We start from the raw sequence: 12,090 nt of genomic DNA, 5'->3' as shown, positions 1-12,090 counted from the left end.
GAAAATATCTTAGATTATTTATATGCATAAAAACAGTCACTACTAAAATATGAGCCACATTTATTCTGGGTTTCCAGTATATTCTATACACTATTTTATATACTTGGCAATATATAAATCCCAGATTGAGAACCACAGAATGATATTATGGGTTAAATTAGACTTTCTAGAGAGACCTAAGAAAATTTCCATGGAGGGATTTTATTACAAATGGCCAATCTTCAGCATTCCTTCTTTCAATAAATATTTTTTGAAAAGTCAAAGGAAGTCTGTCTTTATTGAGAGCTAAGAATGTATGTACTTTAAGTATTTTCTCTCTTTCAAACTACAGAGGTTCTTGTATGTATCCATCCTTTTACAGATGAGAATACTGAAGCAAAGAATGGGAATGACCAAACCTATAAGGAGGGCAGTGGTCACAGAGCCAGCAGAAAGAAGCTGTAGAACCAGATCCTGAAAGGAGAGTGGGGGGAGTCCCTGTTAGAATTATCGTTGTTCTCTATACCGAAGGCAGACATAAGAGAGGATAGTTGTGATGGTTTATTTTATGTGTCAACGTGACTGGATCACAGGATGCCCAGATGTTTGGTTAGGCATTATTTCTGAGTGTCTCTGAGGATGTTTCTGGAAGAGGTCAGCATTTCAATCAGTAGACAGTGGAGTGCATTCCCATCCCCAGTGTGGATGGGCATCGCCCAACTCATTGGGATGTCAATGGAACTAAAAGGTGAAGGAAAGAAGGATTCACCCCTTCCTGCCTGCCTACTTGAACTGAGACCTCAGCCTTTTTCTGCCCTCAGGCTGGGATTTACATCATCAGCTCCCCTGGTTCTTAGGCCTTCAGACTCGGACTTGAATGACCACTGGCTTTCCTGGGTCTCTAGCTCGCAGATGAAAGATCGTGGGACTTCTTCAGCCCCCATTGTCTGTGATCCATTTTCTTAAATAATCAATCTTACTCTGTTCTGTTTTGCTTCTGTTTCTCTGGAGAACCCTGACTAATACAATAGTAGAAATGTTCCCGGGCAAAAAATAAGGTTCAGTAAAAATGAAAGGAGAGAGTTTTGAAAAATCCAAGTTTAGAAAATATAAACAGACATGTTGTTGGAGTAAGTAAAGTTCATATAAATGAGAAGTGAAGTGAAAGAATGTCTTACCTTTAAAATGTGCTCTTTTTCAGCTTTTTATTACACATGTAATCAAAAATAATGAAAACATAAATCCCAAAGCATTTTTCTTCTGAGATGGTTCATTCTTCAATTACACTATAAAATCAAAAACATTTTGTTTGATTTTTTAAAAACTTTCTTCAACAAGAAAAAGGAAACTTTCAGTTTGTAAAAAGATTGACCTATTATGGAAATGTAGGAGTTGGTTTTCAGATGCATTTATTAAACTAGAACTGCCTTCTCGTGTACCCACAGACTTTTTATTCCGGCCATAACTCTTGGATGGAAAGAATGTGAACGTTTTGAAGCTTCCATCTAGAACATAACTGGGTAAAGCAAAGTACTGCACATCATCTCTGAGATCTGCATTGCAGTGGTAGACCTCTGAAATATGTGTGGTCATTTCTAAAACAGTTTTATTGAAGCATAATTTACCATCAGATTCACTCATCAAACATGTACAGTTCAATAATTCTTTTTTTTTTTTTTTTTTGAGCCCAACAGAGGGCTTGAACTCACAATCCTGAGATCAAGACCTGAGCTGAAATCAGGAGTTGGATGCTTAACCAATTGAGCCACCCAGGTGCCCCACAATTCAATAATTTTTAGTATGTGTATAAAGAGTTGTGCAACAGACTCTCCAATCCAGCTTTAGAACATTTCTGCTAACCCAGAAAGTTCCCTCATGCCCATTTTCGGTCATTTCCAGCTCGCATCCCCTGCCCCAGGTAACCACTGACTCTATATCTATAGATTTGCAGTTTTCTAGAAATTTAATTAAAATGGAATAATACATGCTCAGCAGGGAGTCTGCTTGAGATTCTCTTTCTCCCTCTCCCTCTGCCCCTCCCCCTACTCGTGCTCTCTCTAAATAAATAAGTAAATAAATGAAATCCTTAAAATAGATTAATACAATATGAGTCTTTGAGTCTGCTTTCTTTACCTTGCCTAATTCTTTTGAAGTTCATCAATGTTAGAGCATGTATCAATAGTTCATTTCTTTTTGTCAGTGAGTACCATTACATTGTTTCTATATTTTGTTCATTGGTTTGGGTTGCTTCCAGTTTGGGGCCACTATAATAAAGCTTGGATAAGTATTTATGTGCAGGTTTTTGGGTGGATATTACCGTATATTTCTCATGGGTAGATGCTTAGGGAGTGGAATCGCTGGGTTATATTATAAATATACCTTAAATTCTAAGAAACTGTCCAACATTTTTATAAGCAGCTATAGCAATTTATATTCCCACCAGGAATGTATGAGGAAGGGTTTCTCTTTCTCCATATCTTCTCCAACAATTGGTATTGTTAATTTTTTAAAAAATTATATCCAATCCAGTGTGTATACATTGGTCTCTAGTTGAAGTTTTATTTTGCATTTCTATACTAACTAATGATGTTGATCATGTTTTTATGTTCCATTTACCCATTCATATGTGTTTGGTGAAATATCTTTAAATCTTTTGGCTCTCTTATTATCAGGCTGTTTGCTTATTATGGAATACTGAAAGTGTTTTTAAATTCTGGAGACAAGTCATTTACCAGATATATGATGTATACATATGTTTTTCAAGTGTGTGCCTTGTTTTTTTGTTTTTTTGTTTTCATTTTCTCAGTGATGTTTTTCGAAAAGCAAAAGTTTTTAATTTTGAAGAAGTCAAATTAATCATTTTTTCTTCTTTATGATCTTGTTTTTGGAGTCACATCAGTGCCCACAGTAACAGATTTTCTCTTATATTTTCTTCTCAAGTTTTATAGTTTTTGTTTTTCATTTAAGTCTGTGATCCATTTTGAGTCAATTTTTGTGTGTAATGTGAGGTAAGGATCTAAGTTCTTTTCTTTCTCTCTCTCTCTCTCTCTCTTTTTTTTTTGCATATAGATATTCAATGCTCCTCTAGCTATTGTTGAAAAAACTGTCCTGGGGTGCCTAGGTGGTCTAGTCAGTTAAGTGTGTGACTCTTGATTTCAGCTCAGGTCATGATCACAGTGCCTTGAGGTCGAGCCCCTCTTCTAGCCGTATATCCAGCCTTATGTCCAGCCCCACATTGAGCCCCACCTTGGGCTCTGTGCTCAGTGTGTAGTCTGCTTGTCCCTCTCCCTGCCCCTGGTTGTGCTCTCTCTTTTTCAAATAAATAAAATCTTTTTTAAAAAAGAAAAGAAAAAATTGTCCTTTACCCACTAAATCCCTTTGGACCCTTTTAGTGAAAATCAACTGACCATAAATATAAAGTTTTATTTCTAAACTTTCAGTTGTGTTCCTTTGATCTATATGTCTGTCCTTACTCCAATACTATACTGTCATGATTGGTGTGATTAACCTTATCAAAAGTTTCAAAATCAGGAAGTAAAAGTCATCTAAATTTGTTTTTGTTCTCTTTTGTTTTCAAATTTGTTTGGCCACTCTAAATCCTTCACATTTCCATATAAATTTTAAGAGCTTCTTGTCAATTTCTACCAAAAAAAAAAAAGCCTGCAGAAATTTCGATAAGGATTTCTTTGAAGTTATAGATTTGGGAAGGATTGCCATCTTAATATTGAGTCTTCCAGTACAGTAACGTTAAATGTCTATCCATTTACTTGTAAAATGTTCTCACACTATCTAGAATCTCCATTATATGGTTGATTAGAAGTGGTAAGGGAAGACATCCTTGCATTGTTCATCATCTTAGGAGGAAAGCGTTCATTATTTTACCATTAAGACTGATATTAGTCCTAAGGAGTGGTTGTTGTTGTTTTTTGTTTGTTTGTTTTTTAAAGATGTCTTTTTATCAAGTTTAAGTTTCTTTTTAGTTTGTGGAGAGCTTTTAGTCATGAATGGGTTTTTGATTGAGTCAAGTGCCTTTTCTGCCTGACTTAAGAGATAATGTGGTTTCCTCCTTTGTTGATATGATGTATTACATTATATGATTTTAAGATATGAAACGAAATTTGTATTGTTGAGATAAATCTAATTCGGTCATGGTATAAAACGTTTTTATATGTTTTGGGATTTGTTTGTTAATATTTTGCTAAGGATTTTTACACATATTCATCAAGGATATTGCTGTGTAGTATCCTTCCTTTCTGAAAGTCTGAGGAGGATTTGTATTATTTCTTCATTTGTATTATTTCACTTAATAAAATTTGCCAGTGAAGACATTTAGGCCTAAATTTTTCACTGTGGGAGGATTTTTCGTTATTAATTCAATTTCTTTACTTCATATGGGTCTATTCAGATTTTCTGTTTCTTCTTGAATCACTTTTGATTATTTAGGTCTTTCTTTGAAGTTTATTTAATGTATGTTGTCTAATTTGAGATAAAGTGTTTCATAATACTTAATTATATTCATTTTGATTTCTTTTGGTTTAGCACTGTAGTTTCCTCTTATATTATTGATTTTGACAATTTATGTCTTCTCATAATTTTTTGGTGAATCTAGCTAATCATTTCTCAATTTTGTTGATTTTTGTTTTTAAAAGTAATTTTTAGTTTAATTGATTTTTTTCTACTGCTTTCTGTTTTCTATTTCTTTGATTTCTGTTCTGATCTTTACTATTTCCTTCCTTCTGCTTGCTATGAGTTTAATTTGCTCTTCTACTAGTTTCTAAAGGTGAAAGTAGAGATTATTGATTTGAGACTGTTCTTTTTTTATACTATAACTTTAAACTATAAATTTATCTCTAAGTGCTGCTTTAGTTGCATGCCATAAATTCTGATATGTGTCTTTTTTATTTCATTCAGTTCAAGCTTGTGATTTCTCCTTACCCTATGAGTTATATAGAAATATGTTAGTTTCCAAATATTTGAGCATTTCCCAAAGTTCCTTTGCTGTTGATAGCTAATTTAATTCTGTGGTTGGAGTATATACTTTGAATGATTTAACCCTCCTAAATTTATTAAGACTCATTTTAGTGCTTAACATATGGCTTATTCTTATATATAATCTATTTAAGCATGTTCTGTGCATGCTTGAAAAGAAAATATATTCTTTTGTTAGGTAGAGTGTCTTTTAAATGTCAATTAATCAAGTTGGTTAATAGTCTTGTTCAAGTCTTCTATATTCTTACTAATTTTGTGTCTAGTTTTTGTATCCATTATTGAGAAAAGTTATTGAAATTTCAAAGTATAATACTTAAATGTACATTTCTTCTTTAAATTCTGTCTTTTTTCTTTCATGTATTTTAGGGGTCTAGTTTTAGATCCATATGTGTTTTTAATTGTTATATCTTCCTTATGTATTGACACTCTTATCATTATGAAATATCTTTTTTTCTGGTACTATTCCTGTCTTAAAGACTGTTTTGGTTGATATTAATGTAGCTACTCCAACTGTCTTATGGTCACTATTTGCATAATATATATTTTCTCATCCTTTTACTTTCACACATCTGTACCTTTGAATCTAAGGTGTACAGCATGTAGTTGGATCTTACTTTTCTCCAGCTTGATAATTAGTGTCTTTTGATAGCACTGTTTAGTCTATTCATATTAAATGTAACTATTGATCAGGTCGGATTTATATCAGCCATTCTTCTAGGTATTTTTTATATTGTCATATATTCTTCTTTCTCTGTTGCTCCTTTACTGTCCTTCCTTGTGTTAAACAAATACTTATTGGAGTATCATTTACATTCCTCTGTTGACTTTTGACTGTATATTTTTAAAGTTTCTTCTTAGTGGTTGCTATAGGGATTAAAATGTGCTTCTTAATTTATCACAATTTATGTCCAGTTAATTATGACTTGATTGCAGTTAAGTATAACAGTCTTGCCACAGTATAACACAATTCTACCTCCCACTTTGTGTTATCATATATATTACATCTCTATAAATATTACAAACTCAACAGTATGGTGACACTTATTGCTTTCTATAATTTTACATTCTTAAGTTAAAAAATGTATTTTCAGTCTTTTACATTTTAACACATAGTTATTGTTCCCTGTACTATCCACTTTTCCCCTGTGAATTTAAGTTACCCTCTGGTATCATATTCGTTAAGCCTAAAGAAGTTTCTCTAGAATTTCTTGTAAAGCAGATCTGCTAGCAACACATTATCTCAGTCTTTGTTTATTTAGAAATGCGTGGTTTTTTTGGCCTTCATTTTTGAAGGATAGTTTTGTTGGATATAAAATTCATGATTGACAGTCCTTTCCTTTCGTTATTCAAAGTAGATCATTCCACAGTCTTCCAATCTAATGAGAGGACAGGTATTAATCATAATGTTATTCCCTTATATGTTAAGAATTGTTTTTCTCTTGTCATTTAATTTTTTCTCCTTGTCTTTCAGCAGTTTGAGTATGATATATATAGGTGTTAGTTTCTTTGTGCTTGTCCTACCTGGAGTTCAATAACCTTGGCTATGTAGATTACTGTTTTTCATTAAATATTTTTTCTAACTATTTTCATTTCTGCTTGGATTCCTTCTATACATATGTCAGTATGCTTGATGTCTCACAGGTCTCTGATGTTCTGTTCATTATTCTTTAATCTTTTTTCTCTACTTTCTTCAGATTAAATAATTTCTGTTGCTTGATCTTGAAGTTTACAGATCCACTCTTCTACAGTCTTAAATCTGCTATTATCTTCCCTAATACATTTTAATTTAAGTTACACCTTTCACTTTGAGAATTCTCATTTTTTATACTTTCTATATGTCTATTAATATCCCTCATTTCTCTTTATTTTGACTCAGTTTTACATTTACAGATAAGTTGCAAGGATGGTACACAGTTCCCATATACCCTATACCCACTTTCCCCTATTAACATATTGCATTTATCACAACTGAGTCAATATTGATGCATTATTATTCACTGAAGTCTGTACTTCTCTGTTCTAGGTCTTATCCAGGAAATCACATTATCTTAAGTTTTTATATCACCTTAGACTATTGTAGACCATGATAGACTCTCAGCCTTTTTGTGTTTTAGTTGACCTTGACTATAGTAAGGGGTACTGCCTGGAATTTTGTAGATTATCTTTTAATAGGAATTTGTCCCTATATTTTTCTCATGGTTAGACTGAAATTATGGGCTTTTTGGAGGAGGATCAGAGTAAAGTGTTATTCTTATCACATCATATCAAGGGTCCATAGAGTATTAACATAATGTATCACTGATTATATTAATTTTGATCACTTGGCTTTGACAATGTGTGTGGTTTCTCCTGTGAAAAGTTACTGTTTTCCAACTTTATGTACTGCACTCTTTTGAAGTAAATGACTATGCACATCCCACATTTATGGTGTGGGGAGTTAACCTCCACCTCTTTGAGGTGAGAGCATCTACATAAATTATTTGAAATTCTTCTATGTGAGAGATTTGTTTATTTTGCCCTATTTTTTAATTTAATAATTTACATGTATGTATATGGAGATAGATACTTTATACTTGAGGCTATAATCCAATACTGTATTATTGAACAGAGCTTAGAATTCCTGAACAGAAATGATACTGTACAGAAACCTGGTCCTGTAAGAAGAAATGAAGAATACCAGGAAGAGTGAAATGTTGCAAAATGTATCTAAAAGGATGTATAAAAATCATTTATATCATTATATACCATTAATTTTTTGAAGACTATTGACTACATTTCTTTAATGTCAGTTTTGTAGCATATATGGAAATAAAATATATGACAGAGAACACAAAGGATAGGTGGATTGTAGTTGGAAGTACATTGTAGAAAGGTGCTTATGCTTTTTTGTGGAGTAATTGAATATTTTTGAAGATGGACTCTGATAAGTTAAAGATACATAATAAAATCTCTATAATTCCCACTAAAAAAGTCAATACAAGGAGGCATAGCAAGTGATCAGTAGAAGAGATAAAATGAAATGCTTACAATATATTGTTCACCCCCCAAAACTACATTTCCAATGGAATGGCTAACCTAAATTTTGAAGAGGAAGTGGGGTAACTGGAGTTCTTATACACGGCCAATGGGAGTATAACATGTACAACCACCTTGGAAAACTGTTTGGCAGAGTCTTAGAAAGGTAAATGAAAACCTTGTGTATGACTCAGCAATTCCAGTCTTAGCTCTTCATCCCTCAACCCCCCAAAAGGAAAATATATATCAACAAAAGGTCTTGTTTAAGAAGGTTTATATCAGTTTCATTCATACATAAATGGGTAGTGAATTTATATCTGTGAAGATTGTATTTTATTCTTTTTCTTTTAAATTGTTGAATAACCTTGATTGACTTTTGAATGTTAAAGCAAATTTGCATTCCTCAGATAAACATTTCTTGGTATTGATGCATTATTCTTATTATATATTGCAAGATTTTATTTGCTGCTAAGTTGTTCATTTTTATACCTATAATTTCCCAATGCAATACCTTTGTCTGGTTTCAGTATCGGATTATGCCAGCCTCATTACAGGAGTTGGGAGATAGTCCCTTCTCCTCTGTTTTCTAAACAGAATATGTATAAATTGTATCATTTTTAGAATTCACCATGGAAGCCATCTGGGTGTGGAGTTTTTCTTTATGAAAAGTTTATTATAAATTCACTTTCCATAATGGATAATGGGCTATTTGGATTCCTTATTTCTCTTCTTTCTTATTTCTTCTTACTGCTACTTCTTATTTCTCTTTGTGTATTTCAGTTGTGTCAGTTTTGAAATGTATTCTTGAATGAAATTTAGTTTTTTATCTAAAATTTCAATATTTGTAGCATACATTTCTTATAAGCACTCTCTTGTTATCTTCTTAATTTATAGATCATCTGTGGGGATGTTCTGTTTCATTCCCCCCCTTTCTCTCTCCCCTCTATCTAGGATTTATCAATTTTATTAATCTTTTTAAAAAGTTAATTCTTCTTTTCTGTTTCTTATGTCATTTATTTCTCTTCTTGTCTTTATTACTTTCCTTTTGCTACTTAGGCTTCAATTTGCCTTTTTCATCCTTGTTAATATGAAAGTTAAGATTGTTGATTTTAAATATCCTTTTCTAATATACACATTCATGATGTAAGTTTATATGCACTCACTGTTAATTGCAAGCCATATATTTTGAGAAGTTGTGTTTGCATTGTTATTCATTTCAACATACATTCTGATTTCCCTTGCAATTTCTTCTTGACCTATGGGTTAGAAGTATTTTGTTTAGTTTTCATGTATTTGGAGATTTTTCAGATAATTTTGTTGTGAATTTCCAATTTAATTATATTGAGGTAAGAGCATATACTCTGTATGATTTCAATCCTTGGCAGTTTATTGAGTATTGTTTTATTAATAAGAATTTGTTAATCCATGAATGTTCCATGAGCACCTCTAAAGAAATACAGTTCATGAAAAGAATAAATGCCCATGAAAGAAACGTATGTTATGCAATTGTTTAATATAGTGTTCTGTAAATATCAGGTCAATTTATTTGATAGTGCGTTTAAAATACTATTATGTTGTGGGTTTTTGTTTTTGTTTTGTCCCCTTGTATCAAGTACTGAGAAAGAAATGTTAAAAATCTCCAGGGAAAGTTATGGATGTCCCTTTAGTTCTGTCACTTTTTGTTTCATTTATCTGAAGCTTTGTTTTGAGTGCATGCACTTTTAGGATCGCTATGTCTTATTGATATCTGTGTTTGTTTCTAAAGATGTTTCTCATCTTGAAGTCTGTATTGTCTGACCTTAATGTGGCCACTCCAGGTTTCATGGTATGTCTTTTCAAATTTTTTACTTTTAATCTGTGTCTTTGTAATTCAAGTACACCTGTTGTAAACATTATATAAGTGGAGCTTACTTTATTTATCCAGTCTGAAAATTTCTCCCTTCTGATCAAAAAATTTCATCCATTCACACTCAGTGTGTTATTGATGTGGTTGTGTTTAAGTATACTATTTTGTTATATATTTTTTAGTTGTCCAATCTGATTTCATTTATTCATCTTCCCCTCCTTTCTTCTTTGAATTATCAATTCTTTTTTATTATTCCACTTTATCTCTTCTATTGTCTTTTTAGTCACATATTTTGTGTGACTGTACATGCTTGCTTGCTCTAAGAATTACAATATACATCTTTAAATATCACAGTCTAACTTAAAGTAGTATTATGCCATTTTATGGATAGTATTAAAATTTACACTATCTTTTGTTTACTTCCTCTTGCATCTTGTCTTATTGTTCTCATATATTTTGATAATGGTAACTTATAAGCCCACAATACATTGTTATTGTTTTTGCTTTAAACAGTCAGTTGCCTTTTGAAGAATTTAAAAAGTGTAATGCTGAATAATATTCCATGGTGTGGATGCATAATCTTTGATTAATCCATTCGATTGATGGGCATCTTGGAGTTTTTTCCCCACCTTTTGTGGGTTATGAACAGTGCTGCTCTGAACATTTGTGTGCACATTTTTATGTGGTCATGCTTTCATTTCTCTTGGGTATGTAGTTAGGAGAAATTGCTGGGTTATAAGGCAATTCTGTGTTTTGAGGAATTACTGCAGTGTTTTCCAGAATAGCAACACCATCTTACATTCCCACCAGCACTGTGTAAGGGTTCCAGTTTCTCCACATTCTCACCGATATCTGTTGTTAACCTGTCTTTCTGACTCTAAACCATCCCAGTGGATGTGAATTGGTATTTCATTGTGGTTTTGATTTTTATGACCCTGACGGCAAATGTTGAGCATCTTTTTATGTTGAGCACATGAAAGATTTATTGTATCTTCTTCAGAGAGAGATTTATTCAGAACTTTTATCCATTTTTAAATTGAATTATCTTTTTATTAGTGAGTTGTAATAGTTCTTTATATAGTGTAGATACAAGTCTCTTATGTAATTTGTGGTTTGCAAATATTTCTCCCATTCTCTAGGCTATCTTTCCACTTTCTTGATGGTGTCCTTCGGAACACAAAATTCTTCTTTATTTTAATGTACTCCAATTTATCACTTTTTCTTTGTGTGTGTGTGCTTTTAGTGTCCTGTCTAGGAAGGCTTTATCTAACCCAAAGTCATGTGGATCTACTCCTATATTTTTACTCATTTGTTTTTTCTAAAGAGACGTCTAGCTTCATTGTATTGCATGTGGATATCTAGTTGCCCCAGCATCATTTGTTGTAAAGACTATTCTTTCCTCCTTGAATTTTCTTTTCCTCTCAAGCGTGTTTTTTACATCCTCACATTACTGATGAAAATCACTGGTCTTGCCTTGTTGACATCTTTGCTCTTTAAAGAATGTATGTAGGACAAGTGGACCTGAGAGATGTTTCCATGGAGATGCTGAAATTGTCTTCTCCATTAACAGGTGTCTTCCTGTGTGTTTAGCCCCAAAGCCTTGGCCTTGCTGAATGGCAGCCATTGTTTCAATTCCATACTATTCTCCCTACATCCGTATGATAGTTGTACAGTTCTAAGAAAAACACCACTGACTGACATTATCCTGAGAACAGCTCTCACTTCACTTTTTAAGAAAGCATATTTTAGTTGATGAGACCTTTGCAAGAGTGAGAGATTGCTATTAGATAGTGTGCTAAGTCAAGAACCAAAATGGACGAGACCAACATTGTGCTAAAGAATGTCAGAAAGAAGGTGGAGCAACTTACTCTGACAACTCCCAGGCCTCAAATCTGTTTTTCACAAATTGGAGCCACTAGCACAGTTAAGGTGCTCTGACTATAAGTTCTTTGCATTTATTTGTTTTCATAGAAAGGACTCAGTATTACAGTGATCCTCCCTCTGCTCCCTGCAGAGAGGGACAGTTACACTGGGAGGAAAAAAAAGTGTCTCCAGTGCCAAATCACCCTTCCATTACCACCAAGATACCTACTGATTCCAGGTCAAAAGTGACCTTTTTTGCACCCTCTTTTTTCCAGTCACCCTCATAGTTTTTTGCATTATTGACAAGTGACTTCATATTGAGGTTGAGAAGGTTGCACAGCGAAGGAAACAAACATAATTCTTACATGAGGCCATTGCTTCTTGTCATTCATTAAACA

Source organism: Halichoerus grypus, chromosome 2 (assembly GCF_964656455.1).
Source record: "Halichoerus grypus chromosome 2, mHalGry1.hap1.1, whole genome shotgun sequence".
In the NCBI taxonomy this organism is placed as follows: domain Eukaryota; kingdom Metazoa; phylum Chordata; class Mammalia; order Carnivora; family Phocidae; genus Halichoerus; species Halichoerus grypus.
Note: the sequence above shows the minus strand (reverse complement) of the source record.